The sequence below is a fragment of the Oncorhynchus nerka genome, linkage group LG7, assembly GCF_034236695.1.
Source record: "Oncorhynchus nerka isolate Pitt River linkage group LG7, Oner_Uvic_2.0, whole genome shotgun sequence".
Lineage (NCBI taxonomy): Eukaryota > Metazoa > Chordata > Actinopteri > Salmoniformes > Salmonidae > Oncorhynchus > Oncorhynchus nerka.
In genome coordinates, this window is record NC_088402.1 from 56,325,505 (window position 1) to 56,343,999 (window position 18,495).

The 18,495-nt window shown below is 43.4% G+C and overlaps 1 protein-coding gene across 2 annotated transcripts in view; it reads right to left on the reverse strand.

Annotated features, from left to right (window-relative positions):
- Window positions 1-18,151, reverse strand: part of LOC115132010 (polyhomeotic-like protein 2) — a 45,423-nt gene extending 27,272 nt beyond the window's left edge. For both annotated transcript variants that reach the window (XM_065020653.1, XM_029664173.2), the window contains exon 1: window positions 18,064-18,151. The gene's annotated coding sequence lies outside the window, so the exon portion shown is untranslated. The remainder of the gene's footprint in view (window positions 1-18,063) is intronic.
- Between the last annotated feature and the right edge of the window lie 344 nt (window positions 18,152-18,495).

Sequence of the window (18,495 nt, forward strand, 5' to 3'; positions counted from 1 at the left end):
AAAATCAGTTAATCCATTTTGAATTCAGGCTGTAGCACAACAAAATGTGGAATGAGTCAAGGGGTATGAATACTTTCTGAAGGCACATCCCCTGCCTGATTCCCAGTTTGTCCACTAGAGAGCAGTTGGAGATAACATGAGGTCTCTTGGCCACTTGAAAACGGTTGAGTCGTAGTTTTAGGTTTAGGTAGTGAGTCACTGTGCCAAAATGGCTGAACGGATTTTCAAGCCTGACATCTTAAAATAACTATTGGGAATCAGGCCGTTCAAGTTATCAAGTAAAAACATTTATCTAGATGAGCTAGATCACGGCACATGTGGAGGATGAATACAAGGTCATGTGGATGGAGAAGGAAATGCATTGCTTCACAATGACCATCAGGGTATACCCTCTCCGTGCATATTAAAAGTTTGCCCTTTTTGTGACATGACTTACATTGCATACTCTATGAATATGACCACAGCACCTGATTTCTGGCCTTCATGTGGTGGGTTATGACATTTCCAGCAGTAAGATTTGAGTTCAATATTCAAAAAGACAAGCGCTGTAGCTTTCAAATTATATGTCACTTTCTTTCTTTTTTGTTTTGGTGGGTAACCCAAAGATCACTGTTAGATCTTCTAGACCAGTGATTCTCAATTTGGGGGTCGTGACCCGGGATGATTTTAAGGGGTTGCAGGACTCACTCACTGACCAATACAATAAAGTTCTCGCCCCACACACACACACACTGATCCAATGAAACTACAGATTACATTGTTTTGTTTTGTTTTAAATGTGACATGTCCAATCATATAATACAGATTTTCTTCTGACAGCTAGCTTGATTGACAGCTAACTATGCAGATGTGTTCTGCAGGCATTGCACATGAGGATAGTTAGCTGTCATTTAACTCATGTAGGCCAGCTGTCAGAGTAAAACCATGGACACGTTTGTTCTTCATCTACTGCTGCTTCCAATGTCAACAACAAGGCAGACAACCCGGGAATACCCCCCTGACTTCATCAAATATGGTTTTACATATACAGAAGACAGTCAGGGTGAGTGTAGGCCGCAGTGTGTCCTATGCAACGAGCCGTTAGCTAATGAGAGCATGAAACCCTCCAAAATTAAAAGTAATCTGGGCACCAAGCATCTAAGCCACAAAAAATGACTTTTTTTGAAAGGAAATGTCAATATCTGGAGGCCTCACAAGGTTCATTGAACAACGTATGCACAATACAAGAAAAGGCACTTTGCGCATCATACCTTGTGGCCCAAAGCAAGTGCAAAAAAGCCCACACTAGCGCAGAGGATCTCATACTCCCTGCTGCGATTAATATGTGCACTGGAATCTTGGGAGATTCAGCCGCCAACAAACTAAAAAACCATACACCTATCCAATGACACCATGAGGAGGAGAATCCAGGACATGTCTGAGGACATAACGAGGCAGACATCAGAGAGAATCAGTGCAAATGGCCATTAAGCAATGCAGCTTGACGAATCCACAGATGTGGCTAACCGTGCAATTCTAATGGTCTATGTCAGACACGTCTGGGATCATAACTTCGAGGAGCAGTTCCTTTTTAGTGCTGATTTGCCCACCACCACCACTGCAGAAGCTGTCTTTAACATAATGGATATGTCTCTGGGATCCGTGGGACTGGCTTGGGATGGGTGTGTTGGTGTGACAACTGATGGGGCAGCTGCCATGACAGGTAAGCACTCCGGAGTAGTAAGGCGGATCCTGGAGAGAGCACCGAGTGCGACGTGGAACCATTGCTTCCTACACAGGGAGGCATTGGCAGCGAAGGGCATGGTGCCTGAGCTCCTCTCCACTCTCCAGGATGTGATCAAGTGTGTCAACTATATCAAAAAGAGTTCCACAAAAAGCAGATGTTTCCAGACCTTCTCAACTTCAATAAACGTATCAAATTATTGTTCAAAGCTGTTGTGCAGCAACTCACTGCCTTCCTGAAGACAAACAATGTATACGAAACGCATCAGTCTGGTTTTAGACCCCATCATAGCACTGAGATTGCACTTGTGAAGGTGGTAAATGACCTTTTAATGGGGTCAGACTGAGGCTCTGCATCTGTTCTCGTGCTCCTAGACCTTAGTGCTGCTTTTGATACCATCGATCACCACATTCTTTTGGTGAGATTGGAAACCCAAATTGGTCTACACGGACAAGTTCTGGCCTGACCTGCTCGGAAAGATATCAGTTTGTCTCTGTGGATGGTTTGTCCTCTGACAAATCAACTGTAAATTTCAGTGTTCCTCAAGGCTCCGTTTTAGGACCACTATTGTTTTCACTATATATTTTACCTCTTGGGGATGTTATTCGGAAACATAATGTTAACTTTCACTGCTATGTGGATGACACACAGCTGTACATTTCGATGAAGCATGGTGAAGCCCCAAAATTGCCCGCCCTGGAAGCCTGTGTTTCAGACATAAGGAAGTGGATGGCTGCAAATGTTCTACTTTTAAACTCGGACAAAACAGAGATGCTTGTTCTAGGTCCCAAGAAACAAAGAGATCTTCTGTTGAATCTGACAATTAATCTTGATGGTTGTACAGTCATCTCAAATAAAACTGTTAAGAACCTCGGCGTTACTCTGGACCCTGATCTCTCTTTTGACGAACATATCAAGACTGCTTCAAGGACAGCTATTTTCCATCTACGTAACATTGCAAAAATCTGAAACTTTCTGTCGAAAAATGATGCATAAAAATGAATCCATGCTTTTGTCACTTCTAGGTTAGACTACTGCAATGCTCTACTTTCTGGCTACCCGGATGAAGCACTAAATCATCTTCAGTTAGTGCTAAACACAGCTGCTAGAATCTTGACTAGAACCAAGAAATTTGATCATATTACTCCAGTGCTAGCCTCTCTACACTGGCTTCCTGTTAAGGCAAGGGTTGATTTCAAGGTGTTACTGCTAACCAACAAAGCATTACATGGGCTTGCTCCTACCTATCTTTCTGATTTGGTCCTGCCGTACATATCTACACGTACGCTATGGTCACAAAACGCAGGGCTCCTTACTGTCCCTAGAATTTCTAAGCAAACAGCTGGAGGCAGGGCTTTCTCCTATAGAGCTCCATTTCTATGGAATGGTCTGCCTACCCATGTGAGAGACACAGACTCGGGATCAACCTTTAAGTCTTTATTGAAGGCTCATCTCTTCAGTTGGTCCTATGATTGAGTGTAGTCTGGCCCAGGAGTGTGAGTTGGTGGTTGAAGATTTCCCTCTAGTGGTGTGGGGGCTGTGCTTTAGCAAAGTGGGTGGGGTTATATCCTGCCTGTTTGGCCCTGTCCGGGGGTATCGTAAGAAGGGGCCAGGGTCAGTCAGTTATAGCTGGAGTATTTCTCCTGTCTTATCCGGTGTCCTGTGTGAATTTAATTCTCTCTCTCTTTCTCTCTTTTTCTCTTTTTCTCTCTTTCTTTCTCTCTCTCTCAGAGGACCTGAGCCCTAGGACCATGCCCCAGGACTACCTGGCATGATGACTCCTTGCTGTCCCCAGTAAACCTGGCTGTGCTGCTGCTCCAGTTTCAATTGTTCTGCATGCGGCTATGGAACCCTGACCTGTTCACCGGACGTGCTACCTGTCCCAGACCTGCTGTTTTCAACTCTCTAGAGACAGCAGGAGCGGTAGAGAGTCTCTGAATGATCGGCTATGAAAAGCCAACTGACATTTACTCCTGAGGTGCTGACCTGTTGCGCCCTTGACAACCACTATGAACATTTGAACATCTTGGCCATGTTCTGTTATAATCTCCACCCAGCACAGCAAGAAGAGGACTGGCCACCCCTCATTGCCTGGTTCTTCTCTAGGTTTCTTCCTAGGTTCTGGCCTTTCTAGGGAGTTTTGCCTAGCCACCGTGCTCCTACACCTGCATAGCTTGCTGTTTGGGGTTTTAGGCTGGGTTTCTGTAGGTGATAGAGGGAGCCACCAACATCTACCAGGTAAGAACGTGGTGCAACTCTCTGTAGGCACGAGTTCAGCCTCCAAAGTCCTGTGTGGTCTGCCCGCAGCGGTTACATCCTTATCGTTTCACCCACCTCTATCACTGGTAGGTCTCGACAAGTCCGGTCGTAGAAACACTTAGCGAGCTGCTTTCTGTGGTGCTGTTGTGGCACAGTTCTGTGTCCATGACGCAGACCTCAAGTAGCTTGTTACCTACGGGGTTGGTAGTCTTCAGACATCTGGACAGAAGGCGTTGCGCTGGGCTGCTGTCCATGTTTCGGTGGATGTGTTCCTCCACTGCAAGATGGCTTTCCAGGGGTCATTGCTGTCACACAAGGCCCTGCGTAACAGGTTTTTTGCAATCTTGACAGCTGACTCTGCCTTGCCATTTGCCTCTGGATCTTGGAGAGGAGGTCACGTGATCAAACTCCCATTCTTTCGGCAAAACGCTTGAACTGTGCATTGAATTGTGGGCCATTGTCCGTGATGACCTTGTCAGGCTAGCCAGTAACTCGTGCTGCTTGCGTTGGTATACCCCAGGCACCACTGAGACACCAAACGAGAGCTTGAGCCAGCTATTCCGACCCCAGGGAGTCCAGAAGGTAGTCATGAAGCTGCTTTCTTCGTCCAGCTTGCATTGAAGGAATGCATCTCGTGGTGAAAACCATGGCCTTGGGAAGCTTGTAGAGGACATCCTCCAGTGTTGGCATGATGTATTGGGAGCATTTCAGTGCTTGGTTCAGATGCTTTGGGTCGATGCAGACCCTCAGCTTCTCTGGCTTTTTCACCATATTGTCAGTTGGTTCAGTCACAGATGTCATGTGGCCATTGATTGATTTTGTCTTTGTAGCTCATTACGTTGCACATAGCACCGGAATCCAGTTGACATTGTTGCAGTTTGTTGTGTAATCGTAGTGTCACAAACCATTTTTTCTTCTTGGGTGTACAGCATCAATGGATTCATGCATGGAAATGTCACTTTCACTGTTCTGAACACTGAGTGACATCAACAACACAGTGAATTTTGCCCTCACTCACCCTTCTTTTGCTTATGAGACACACTTTTGCAAAGGGATTATTAGTTCCACAAGCTCTGCATGGTTTTCCGTAGGCAGGGTAGTGCTCTATGCCTTGTGCGTGTGTATTCCCACAGTATTTGCATGCTATGGGGCTGCCTGTGTTCACCATTTGTGGTGAATTATTCTGCCTCGTTTGGTTTTGTCTGAATGTCTGCCTGGCAACAGCGTGAACAGTATCAACGTCAGAGCGTGGGGTTTCGATTTCCATTGCTCTCATTCTCATGTCAGTTACTTCGGCAGTGCGGCACATTTCAATGGCAGTTACTAATGTGAAGCCTCTCTCTCTCAGTAGACGCCGGCGCGTGTCCTCATTTGCAATTCCCAGTACTATTCTGTCACAAATCAGTTAATCTTTCAATCCCCCGTATTCACAAGTAGCGGATCTTTCCCTCAAACGGGTTACAAAGTTGTTTACTGAGTCCCCCTCTTCCTGTTTGCAGCTTCCAAAAAACGAACCGCTCGTAAATGGCGTTCCTGGCAGGTTTGAAATCATTCTCCAATGCATCCAGTGTGGCCTTTGCATCACTCTGTTGTCGTGCTGTGAGGGTGAGATTGTGCCCTTAGATATGCCTGCATTCACTGCCCATTAAGCTCCTCAGAGTTTCCGCGTGGACCTCGTTGGGTTTCTCACGTACACCGGTCGCAAGCGCATAGTCCTCAAATTAGTCCCTGAAGTTGTCCCAATTAGTATTCCAGTCCCCTGTGAGAACCATGTAATTTGGTGGCGGAATGTTCACTGCCATAGCGATGGAATAGGAGATCTCTTTGCCTTCAGCCATCGAGGTAGGTAGTGATGCTAGCTAGCCAGCAAACAACGAGTTAATCAGTGGTGTGACTAAAGTTAGCAGTAGGAAATGGCGTCTGTTCGCATATGGAACGTAACTGCACCTACTGTGCCTTGCAAAATGATTCATTCCCCTTGGAGTTTTTCCTTTTTTGTTGCATTACAACCTGTAATTTAAATAGATATTTATTTGGATTTCATGTCATGGACATACACAAAATAGTCCAAATTGGTGAAGTGAAATGAAAAAAATAACTTGTTTAAAGAAAATGGAATAAAAATGTGAAATGTGTTGCATGCATATGTATTCACCCCCTTTGCTATGAAGCCCCTGGTGCAACCAATTACCTTCAGAAGTCACATAATTAGACACCTGTGTGCAATCTAAGTGTCACATAATCTCAGTATATATAAACCTGTTCTGAAAGGCCCCCGAGTCTGCAACACCACTAAGCAAGGGGCACCACCAAGCAAGCGACAATATGAATACCAAGGAGCTCTCCAAAACAGGTCAGGGACAAAGTTGTGGAGCAGTACAGGTCAGGGTTGGGTTCTAAAAAAATATCAGAAACTTTGAACATCCCACAGAAAAATGGAAAGAATATGGCACCACACAAACCTGCCAAGAGAGGGTCACCCACCAAAACTCACGGACCAGGCAAGGAGGCCATTAATCAGAGAGGCAACCAAAGATAACCCTGAAGGAGCTGCAAAGCTCCACAGCGGAGATTGGAGTATCTGTGTCACGCCCTGACCTTAGAGAGAATTTTTATGTCTCTATTTGTTTGGTCAGGGTGTGATTTGGGTGGGAATTCTATGTGTTGTATTTCTTTGTGTTTGGCCGAGTGTGATTCCCAATCAGAGGCAGCTGTCTATCGTTGTCTCTGATTGGGAATCATACTTAGGTAGCCATTTTTCCCACCTATGTTGTGGGATCTTGTCCTTGCATTGTTGCTATTGAGCCCTACTAGGCTGTACGTTTCGTTGGTTCGCTCTTTCTTGTGTTTGTGGTTATCATTAAAGAATATGATTAACCTACCCCACGCGGCATCTTGGTCTAATTCCACCAACGACGATCTTCACAATCTGTCCATAGGAACACTTTAAGCCATACACTCCACAGAGCTGGGCTTTATGGAAGAGTGGCCAGAAAAAAAGCCACTGAAGAAAAAAATAAGCAAACACGCTTGGTGTTTGCCAAAAGGAATGTGGGAGACTCCCCAAATATAGGGAAGAAGGTACTCTGGTCAGATGAGACAAACATTGAGCTTTTTGACCATCAAGGAAAACGCTATGTCTGGCGCAAACCCAACACCTCACATCACTCCGAGAACACCATCCCCACAGTGAAGCATGATGGTGGCAGCATCATGCTGTGGAGATGTTTTACATCGACAGGGACTGGGAAACTGGTCAGAATTGAAGGAATGATGGATGGCACTAAATACAGGACAATTCTTGAGGGAAACCTGTTTCAGTCTTCCAGAGATTTGAGACTGGGATGGAGGTTCACCTTCCAGCAGGACAATGACCCTAAGCATACTGCTAAAGCAACACTTGAGTAGTTTAAGGGGAAACATTTAAATGTCTTGGAATGGCATAGTCAAAGCCCAGATCTCAATCCAATTGAGAATCTGTGGTATGACTTAAATACTGCTGTACACCAGCAGAACCCATCCAACTTGAAGCAGCTGGAGCAGTTTGTCTTGAAGAATGGGCAAAAACCCCAGTGGCTAGATGTGCCAAGCTTATAGAGACATACCCCAAGAGACTTGCAGCTGTAATTTTTGCAAAAGTTGGCTCTACAAAGTATTGACTTTGGGGGGGTGAATAGTTATGCACAATCAAGTTTTCTGTTTTTTTGTCTTATTTCTTGTTTGTTTCACAAGAAAAAATATTTAGCATCTTCAAAGTGGTAGGCATGTTGTGTAAATCAAATGGTACAAACCCCTCAAAAATCTATTTTAATTCCAGGTTGTAAGGCAACAAAATAGGAAAAATGCCAAGGGGGGTGAATACTTTCGCAAGCCCATGTATACTGTACTTAGCTACCAAAAATAACATCCATGGTTTTCGAGACACTTCTGATACCATGTTTCAGTATGATATATTGGATAAAAGAATAAAGACAGACACAAATGTCAAGTTCAATAGCCTTGTTGAAGCATTGTACAAGAACCCTACATACAGGGTCTGAGGAACAGCCCAGCTAGTCGATTACCTTTCAACTAGACATAATCTGTAATTATTTGCCTAGCCTAAAAAACTCATCATGATGTGCTGAAAATTAATACCAAAAAACTATGCTGAGAATATTAATGAATCTGTACAGCCCCTGCTGAAGCCAACGGAAAAGATGGTGGCGCTGAGGAAGGAGCCTGTCTTGCCGGTTCCTGCTTGATTTAGTTTCTTTATGGCAATTATTTGCGAAACTTGAAACAATTATGATGTTTCAGTATGATAGGCCTATTCAAGAAAATATCATAGGCCCAGGTTAATTATATTTATAATTATATTCTATGGAGCAAATTGAAATAAAATGTATTACTACAAGGTTGAAGTAACCTTTCTTTATATGTGCACGTTTTAATTAATTAATGTGTTAGTAGGCTTATGGATGACATTTTTCAAGTTATTCGCACAACCCTATTTTATTTATTAAATTAAGGCAATGAAAGCAGCTCATTTAAAAATATATAAGAACGAATTTATAAACAATCATCTGCCTATATGAAAAATGTATTTTGGGGCATACAGTAAGTGAACCAATAGATATGAGAGCCTCCACGAGTTTCCCCATGGAGCCACTAGCCAACTGTCTTTCCCGACGCAAGAGCTTCTGCTACAGCCCTCACTGTAAAATATAACACGTTGCGGTGGTGCTTCGGCCTACTGGAACTTAACCCTGGGACTCCTGGTGCTCCCTTTATGGAAACACACTTCAAAGAACACCACCCTCCTCCTCCTCTCTCACTGGAGCTTCCAGGGGGGAGTTTGGCAGGGAGGGGGCTGGCAGAGGGTTAATTGAAGCTAGAGGGTGAGGGGAGTTAGGGAGTAAGCCTCATAAAATTCCAGTTCAATTCTGAACTTCTGGTGAGAGAACAGCTACACCAACATCTCTACACCAACTGCAGTTTCTACACCATACGGCTGACAAACGGGAGTGTGACAGAGACATCCACCTGCCATGGTGTGTCACACACACACGCATGCACGCACGCACGCACGCACGCACGCACGCACACACACACACACACTCAGAAAAAGCAACCCTATTCCATCCAATTTTGTGCATGACGTACGGCACCTACAAACACACTGGTCCACCCATTGAATCCATGGACATGAATTAGTGAAATAAACGTACAGTATGTCTAATGGACCCTCCGTTAATGCAGAGGTCTACCAATGACAATGCAACATGGCTTTCTGTTTCCCCTCACACCAGAAAGAGAGAGAGAATAGAGTGAGCAGGTGAAGGGTGCCATTGCTGACGCCAGTGGTGTAAATAACTTAGGTAAAAATATTATACATTAAAGTACTACTTAAATCGTTTTTTGGGAGGGTATCTGTACTTTACTTGATTATTTATATTTTTGACAACATTTACTTCACTACATTCCTCACTACATTCCTTAAGAAAACAAATTACTTTTTACTGCATACATTTCCCCTGGCATCCAAAAGTACTCTTTACATTTTGAATGCTTAGCAGGACAGGAAAATGGTCCAATTCACACAATTATCAAGAAAACATCCCTGGTCATCCCTACTGCCTCTGATCTGGCGGACTCACTAAACACACAGTCTTCCTTTGTAAATTATGTTGGAGTGTTGGAGTGTGCCCATGGCTTTCTGTAAATAAAATAAATAAAAATAAATGGTGCCATCTGGTTTTCTTAATATAAGGAATTTGAAATTATTTATACTTTTTCTTTTGATTATTAAGTATATTTGAGCAGTTTTATTTACTTTTGATATTTAATATATTTAGTACATTTAAAACTCAACTAGTATTTTACTGGGTAACTTTCACTTTTATTTGAGTCATTTCCTATTAAGGTATCTTCATTTTACTCAAGCATGACAATTAGGTACATTTCCACCACTGGCTGACACCTCAGCTCCTGTCTCTATCTCAGCATGGTAGAGTGTCAAAAGGTGTGGTCTGCTCCTCCCAGAAATAACAGACACACAGCACAGGCAAAAGTAATTCATACACCCTACATTTAAAATATCTTATCACAAACAAACACAATTCTAGGGTGCTGGCCCTCACTTGATGGGCCAAGAATGGATCCCTGTGGTACCCCATGTGTAATAAAGTAAAGTACATCTTGATGAACTGTAATACGTATATTGTTTAAAAGGTAATCATGAATCATAATGCCCATGTGGTGTGGTGTGTGGTGTTGGCTGAGGGGGAGGGCTTGGTGTGGGCTGAGGGGGAGGACGAAGCTAACTCTTACCTCACTGCTCCCAGCAAGAGCTTTGACTGACTTTATGATGTGCCCTCCCCACGGTAGCTTATACCATACAGTGGCTGCCTTTTGTCTGGCTACAGTGGAAATACCCAAACTATGCTGTACTCTGCAGTCAGTCAATGTACATCCCAAGCTTGGCCCACTACCGACACCAGCACTTCTCTCATTTATATACTGCAAGTGGTGAAAATTATGAAAATTATGACATCAGAAGAAATTGATTTACATTTCAACCTCCAAAATGGTGGGCGGGGGACAACTCATTTTTAGGGGGAACCAGAGTATTTCCAATTTATAATGGCCATACCTGTGACTTCAATCTGAACTGACCACTACTGCTGGTATATGTATGTTTGGGGGGGGGGGGGGGGGGTAACTCTTACAACCCTTTTTTAGGGTAGTCCATCTAAAGAGATTCTGAATTATATCAGTGGGTGTGTCGTGTGAGGGGAAAAACCTCTCTCTTAGTGGCCAGGGCCACTGGGCAGGCAGGCAGGGGGAGATTATTGGCCCTTATTTCCTTAAGACCCCCCCAATAAACCTGCCTGCTTTGTCTGCCAGAGGAGGGCCTTTTGTGTGAGACAAGGCAGAGTGATATACAGCCTGTGTTGTCATGGTTTCATTGATTGTAGAGCAATGCAGAGAGAGAGAGCGGCTTAGTGATGGTGTTGAGGATGCGAATGCAGCACCTCGTGCTGTGGCTAATGTGAAGGAGGAAGACCGTGAGTGATGGTGATAGGCATTCTCATCTGAAGTGCTCCTCCCTCCCCTTTCTGAGGGTCATAACTCCTAAACATTCAGTCACCACACATGTACTAATATAAAGGATACATTTAGACAAAGGTATTCAACTGTTGTGATCAGGAAGCAAAAGAAATGAAGGAAAAAAGTTGGAACTACTGCACCTGGATGTAGCAAATGTACAAGAGCAAAATTTAAACGTGCAAAATAAAATTGATGGCATCGATTTTCCTAGGCTAATTTGCATATAAATTTGGTGCTACTCAAGGTAAGGAAGAGGTGGTGTATGTGCACTGTTGAGGGGAAAAGGAGAGGAATTCAGATGGATGCACTCAAATCCACATTGCTGCTCATTTGCTATGATCACACCTTAAATCGATAATGGACCTGGCACATGCTATAACATAAACTCAGCAAAAAAAGAAACGTTCCTTTTTCAGGACCCTGCCTTTCAAAGATAATTCGTAAAAATTCAAATAATTACACAGATCTTCATTGTAAAGGGTTTAAACACTGTTTCCCATGCTGTTGAATGAACCAGAAACAATTAATGAACATGCACCTGTGGAACGGTCGTTAAGACACTAACGGCTTACAGACGGTAGGCAATTAAGGTCACAGTTATGAAAACTTAGGACACTAAAGAAGCCTTTCTACTGGCTCTGAAAAACACCAAAAGAAAGATGCCCAGGGTCCCTGTTCATCTGCGTGAATGTGCCTTAGGCATGCTGCAAGGAAGCATGAGGACTACAGATGTGGCCACAGCGCTACAGGGAGACAGGATTGACAGCTGTTCGTCCTCGCAGTGGCAGACCATGTGTAACAACACCTGCACAGGACCGGTACATCCGAACATCACACCTGCGGGACAGGTACAGGATGGCAACAACAACTGCCCGAGTTACACCAGGAACGCACAATCCCTCCATCAATGCTCAGACTGTACGCAATAGGTTGAGAGAGGTTGGACTGAGGGCTTGTAGGCCTGTTGTAAGGCAGGTCCTCACCAGACATCACCGGCAACAACGTTGCCTATGGGCACAAACCCACCGTTGCTGGACCAGACAGGACTGGCAAAAAGTGCTCTTCATTGACGAGTTGAGGTTTTGTCTCACCAGGGGTGAATTTGCGTTTATTATTGAAGGAAGGCGCGTTACACCGAGGCCTGTACTCTGGAGCGGGATCGATTTGGAGGTGCAGGGTCCGTCATGGTCTGGGGCAGTGTGTCACAGCATCATCGGACTGAGCTTGTTGTCATTGCAGGCAATCTCAATGCTGTGCGTTACAGGGAAGACATCCTCCTCCCTCATGTGGTACCCTTCCTGTTGGCTCATCCTGACATGACCCTCCAGCATGAAAATGCCACCAGCCATACTGCTCATTCTGTGCGTGATTTCCTGCAAGGCAGGAATGAGGGTGTTCTTCCATGGTCAGTGAAGAGCCCGGATCTCAACCCCATTGAGCACGTATGGGACCTGTTGGATCGGAGGGTGAGGGCTAGTGCTATTCCCCCAAAAATGTCTGGGAACTTGGTGGAAGAGTGGGGTAACATCTCATAGCAAGAACTGGCTAATCTGGTGCAGTCCACGAGGAGGAGATGCACTGCAGTACTTAATGCAGCTGGTGGCCACACCAGATACTGACTGTTACTTTTGATTTTGACCCCCCCACCCCCCTTTGTTCAGGGACACATTATTAAATTTCTGTTGGTCACATGTCTGTGGAACTTGTTCAGCTTATGTCTCAGTTGTTGAATCTTGTTATGTTCATACAAATATTTACACATGTAAATATGCTGAAAATAAACACAGTTTATGTGCACCATGCCTCATGCAGGTGTGTGTGTTTCTGTGTGTGTCTTTCTGAGTGCCTACAGTCCAAAGAGATGCAAGACAGATGAGAGACTAACTTCAATCAGATGTGCTCTCAAGTTACTGGGAACACATGGAGGGAGGGAGTGAAAGAGGGAGAAAGAAAGAAAACATAGAGACCTGAGGAAGCTGGTGAGAGGAGTTACAGTGGGGCAAAAAAAGTATTTAGTCAGCCACCAATTGTGCAAGTTCTCTCACTTAAAAAGATGAGAGAGGCCTGTAATTTTCATCATAGGTACACTTCAACTATGAAAGACAAAATGAGAAAAAAAATCCAGAAAATCTCATTGTAGGATTTTTAATTAATTTATTTGCAAATTATGGTGGAAAATAAGTATTTGGTCACCTACAAACAAGCAAGATTTCTGGCTCTCACAGACCTGTAACTTCTTCTTTAAGAGGCTCCTCTGTCCTCCACTCGTTACCTGTATTAATGGCACCTGTTTGAACTTGTTATCAGTATAAAAGACACCTGTCCACAACCTCAAACAGTCACACTCCAAACTCCACTATGGCCAAGACCAAAGAGATGCTCATTGACACCAGAAACAAAATTGTAGACCTGCACCAGGCTGGGAAGACTGAATCTGCAATAGGTAAGCAGCTTGGTTTGAAGAAATCAACTGTGGGAGCAATTATTAGGAAATGGAAGACATACAAGACCACTGATAATCTCCCTCGATCTGGGGCTCCACGCAAGATCTCACCCCGTGGGGTCAAAATTATCACAAGAACGGTGAACAAAAATCCCAGAACCACACAGGGGGACCTAGTGAATGACCTGCAGAGAGCTGGGACCAAAGTAACAAAGCCTACCATCAGTAACACACTACGCCGCCAGGGACTCAAATCCTGCAGTGCCAGATGTGTCCCCCTGCTTAAGCCAGTACATGTCCAGGCCCGTCTGAAGTTTGCTAGAGAGCATTTGGATGATCCAGAAGAAGATTGAGAGAATGTCATATGGTCAGATGAAACCAAAATAGAACTTTTTGGTAAAACTCAACTCGTCGTGTTTGGAGGACAGTGAATGCTGAGTTGCATCCAAAGAACACCATACCTACTGTGAAGCATCGGGGTGGAAACATCATGCTTTGGGGCTGTTTTTCTGCAAAGGGACCAGGATGACTGATCCGTGTAAAGGAAAGAATGAATGGGGCCATGTATCGTGAGATTTTGAGTGAAAACCTCCTTCCATCAGTAAGGACATTGAAGATGAAACGTGGCTGGGTCTTTCAGCATGACAATGATCCCAAACACACCGCCCAGGCAACGAAGGAGTGGCTTCGTAAGAAGCATTTCAAGGTCCTGGAGTGGCCTAGCCAGTCTCCAGATCTCAACCCCATAGAAAATCTTTGGAGGGAGTTGATAGTCCGTGTTGCCCAGCAACAGCCCCAAAACATCACTGCTCTAGAGGAGATCTGCATGGAGGAATGGGCCAAAATACCAGTAACATTGTGTGAAAACCTTGTGAAGGCTTACAGAAAACATTTGACCTCTGTCATTGCCAACAAAGGGTATGTAACAACGTATTGAGATAAACTTTTGTTATTGACCAAATACTTATTTTCCACCATAATTTGCAAATAAATTCATTCAAAATCCTACAATGTGATTTTCTGGATTTTCTTTTCTGATTTTGTCTGTCATAGTTGAAGTGTACCTATGATGGAAATTACAGGCCTCTCTCATCTTTTTAAGTTGGAGAACTTGCACAATTGGTGGCTGACTAAATACTTTTTTGCCCCACTGTATAGGAGATGGGCTCATTTTGGTTCCATATGTTTGATGTGTTTGATACCGTTCCATTTATTCCATTCCAGTCATCACAATGAGTCTGTCATCTTATAACTCTTCCCACCAGCCTCCTCTGATAATGACCCTTACAAAAAAGCACGCCAAATTTGCAGTTTCATAAGTGAATTAGCTGTTCTCACATGTTGAGCTTAAATTTGACATAACAAAAAAACAAATTTTCACAAGTATATATGTTGAATTCACATGTTAACACCACCTTTTCACATGTGAGAATAACATGTTTTCACCTCACATGTGAATTGCAGTTTCACATATGATATTTGAAAATCGAATATGCGGTTTCACATGAGATTTTCACATGAACGTTTTTCACATATGAAACTGCAAATTAGATTTTTACATGTGATTGTTTTCACATGTGAACTTGCACTTTTAAATGTGAAAGTGAAAATCTAATTTGCAGTAAACTCCACATGTGAAAATCTCACATTCAGTTATGGTATTTTAAAGTTAAAGCAAATTCACATGTAGGGTTGAAATAATGTTATTCTCCTCACATATGAAACGATGGTGGTAACATGTTGCAGTAGCAATGTTTCCACTGGTGGAATTAGGGTGACCACATCTAAAAAGCCGAAATACGGGACATTCTCGGAACAGTGGACAGAATACATTTTTGGGGCCAGGTTAATAGATCACATTCAAATGGAAACATCGTTGTTCTGTATGAAGGTCACTGCCTGTTAAAAGGGCAACCCTTACTTGCTACATCCATTTTTGGACGTATAAAAGAATGATATGTACCCATTGATTCTTAAAGAATATAACGTATAAATGCCTCATGAGCTAAGTTCAGCTGTCCTACCCCATCAGAACCCAAAATATAAGCTTGTTTTACTCCAATTTTTATAAGCAAAGTAAACGTAAATAACCACTGTACAGCCTAAAAACATGGTTAAAACTATAATTTGGATATCATGGATGGTCAGTCCTTGCATCCATAGTGTAGTCTATGGATTTGAGAAAGGTTGCATTTCTCCAGCCCCATCCCTCAGCTTTTACTGTACTTGTGGCAGGGAGTACACTTTGTTAATGGATTGCTGCTTTAAAACACCTTTAATTGAGTCATAGTGTTATTATATGGTGCAATCCTCTAGTGAGTGAGTTACTTTTGTGCTGTTAATATCAAGCAAAACTCGAGAAAAAAGTCGAGAAAAAAAGTATTACTATTGCAAACAAAATATATTATATTGAAAGCAAAACATAAAGCCTAAAGTATTGGTAGCAAAACAAAATATTGTAAGGTAACAATTTTAAATGAAATAGAACGCCTCCCTCTTTCCTGCAATCTGCAATCTTTGGTTATATTACCCTGGCCTTTGCTGCCTTTTTTTACAGTTGCAAGTTTTGGCATTCATTCCAGCAACATAGCACCCTGCATCCCACTGCCGATTTGCCTCTGAAGCTCAAAATTAACATGTGAAACTTCACACGTGTCTGAAAATCACGTGTGTTTTTTGTTGTTGTAAAGGGAGATATAGAGAGAAAACACAAACAGACCCCACAGAGCCCCAGGACAACAACACAATTAGACCCAACCAAATCATGAGAAAACAAACATAGAATTACTTGACACGTTGAAAATAATTAACAAAAAATAGTGCTATTTGGCCCTAAACAGTGAGTACACAGTGGCAGAAAGCCTGACCACTGTGACTGACCCAAAATTAAGGATAGCTTTGACTATGTACAGACTCAGTGAGCATAGCCCTGATATTGAGAAAGGTCGCCGTAGGCAGACCTGGCTCTCAAGAGAAGACAGGCTATGTGCACACTGCCCAAAACGAGCTGCACATCCTAACCTCCTGCCAAATGTATGACCATATTATTTCCCTCAGATTACACAGACCCACAAAGAATTCAAAAACGAATGCAATTTTGATAAACTCCCATATTGATTGGATGAAATACCACAGTGTGCAATCACAGCAGCAAGATGTGTGACCTGTTGCCACAAGAAAACGGCAACCAGTGAAGACCAAACACCATTATAAATACAACCCATATTTACGTTTATTTCTTTTCCCTTGTCTACATCGTTACAACACTGTATATAGCCATAATATGACATTTGAAATGTCTCTATTCCTTTGGAACTTTTGTGAGTGTAATGTTACCTGTTCATTTTTTATTGTTTATTTCACTTTTGTTTATTATTTATTTCACTTGCTTTGGCAATGTGAACATATGTTTCCCATGCTAATAAAGCCCTTTGAATTGAGAGCGAGAGAGAGAGAGAGAGAGAGAGAGAGAGAGAGAGAGATAGAGAGCGAGAGAGAAAGAGAGAGAGAGAAAGGGGGTGAGAGAGTGAAAGAAAGGGAGGGAGAGAGAGGGAGTGAGTGAGAGAGAGAGAAAGGGAGTGAGAGAGAGAGAGCGCAAGCATAGGGACCAGCAGGACCAGGAGGAATAACACCTGGACGTGAGAAGGAGTCACTTTCATCTGCTCCCAGACCTCCAGACCCTCCAGACCAGCTGCCTTGCCCAAAGGGGGAGAGGGGACAGGGCCATACCTCATCAGAGCCGAGGCACTCCAACCTGTCGACACTCACTTCCTAACGACACACTGAGTTACGCTGAGTTCTGCTGCCTCGGCTGTCAGAAGCTCTCCCACAGATCTTTTATGATCAGTGTTCATACAGGTTATAGGTCTACCATTTCAATCTGGGTAAATGCAGTCTGTCTGTACTCAACGTCTACAGGCCTTCACTCACTGATCTTTCAATGCAAACATCAAATGGTTCCCGAAAGCATGCCATTTATTTTTTTACATTACTCCGTGTGCATGTGTTGGGAGAGTGGCATGTGAGTTCGACATGATAGTAAAAGGAGATGCTTTCAGCTGTCATAAGACAGTCCTAACAGAAATGGCATGTTTTGATCCTCAACCAACTAGACAGTCTGTCTCCTTTGGATCCATGGATAGAGAGCCCATTCAACAAGAATGCCATGATTTGAATCAAGTCAGTCCCTGATACACTTGACAAATGTAAATAAAATGGTAAAATCTTTACAGAACTGTTCCAATACTGTCCAGGTCAGACTTAAGTGTCTGAATAGTGTGCTGAAGAGACTGCAGACGGCATGTTAGTTGAGAGGCACACAAACACATGGATGCACACACACACACACACACAAGCACGCACACTTACACCAGCAACACTTGCAGAGAATCCACATGTACCAGTTCGCACACATACACAAATGCAAACAGTAAATCATGCACACATACTCCAACAACAAGCACACAACAGGGTCAGAGTTATAGTTACAGCATCAACAAGGCATGAAAAATGACTTTCAAAAAGACACAAAGCCACGCTTCCATACCTTCAACACAGGCCTCCCTCCATGCTGTATAGGTTTCTTGTTTCTTTCCTGTTATACTACACCATATCTGAGTCTTGCTCTGCCAGCCTCAGAATAGACCAAGGGTAGAGGAGGAGCTGGAGGTGGGAAAAAATCCTGCATGAATTAGAATTCCAAAAGCAGTCATGTGATTCAAATGAGCCAATGGTTAGCATCTATTAGCCTGTGGCCTTCCCCCTTCCCCCTGGCCCTCCTCCCTTGTTGTCTTGTAGAATGGCGATGACACGGCTGTAGTACAGAATGCCTGTCATTGTCTCCATGGTAGCACAGAGAGATTTAACCCTTACTTGTGATGTTACTGCATCTCCCACAAAATTTGAGTTTGGTTAGGGTGTGTGAGTGGGTCTGCCAAAGCTGTGCATTGATAGAGTAACATGCAAGTGCATTACAATG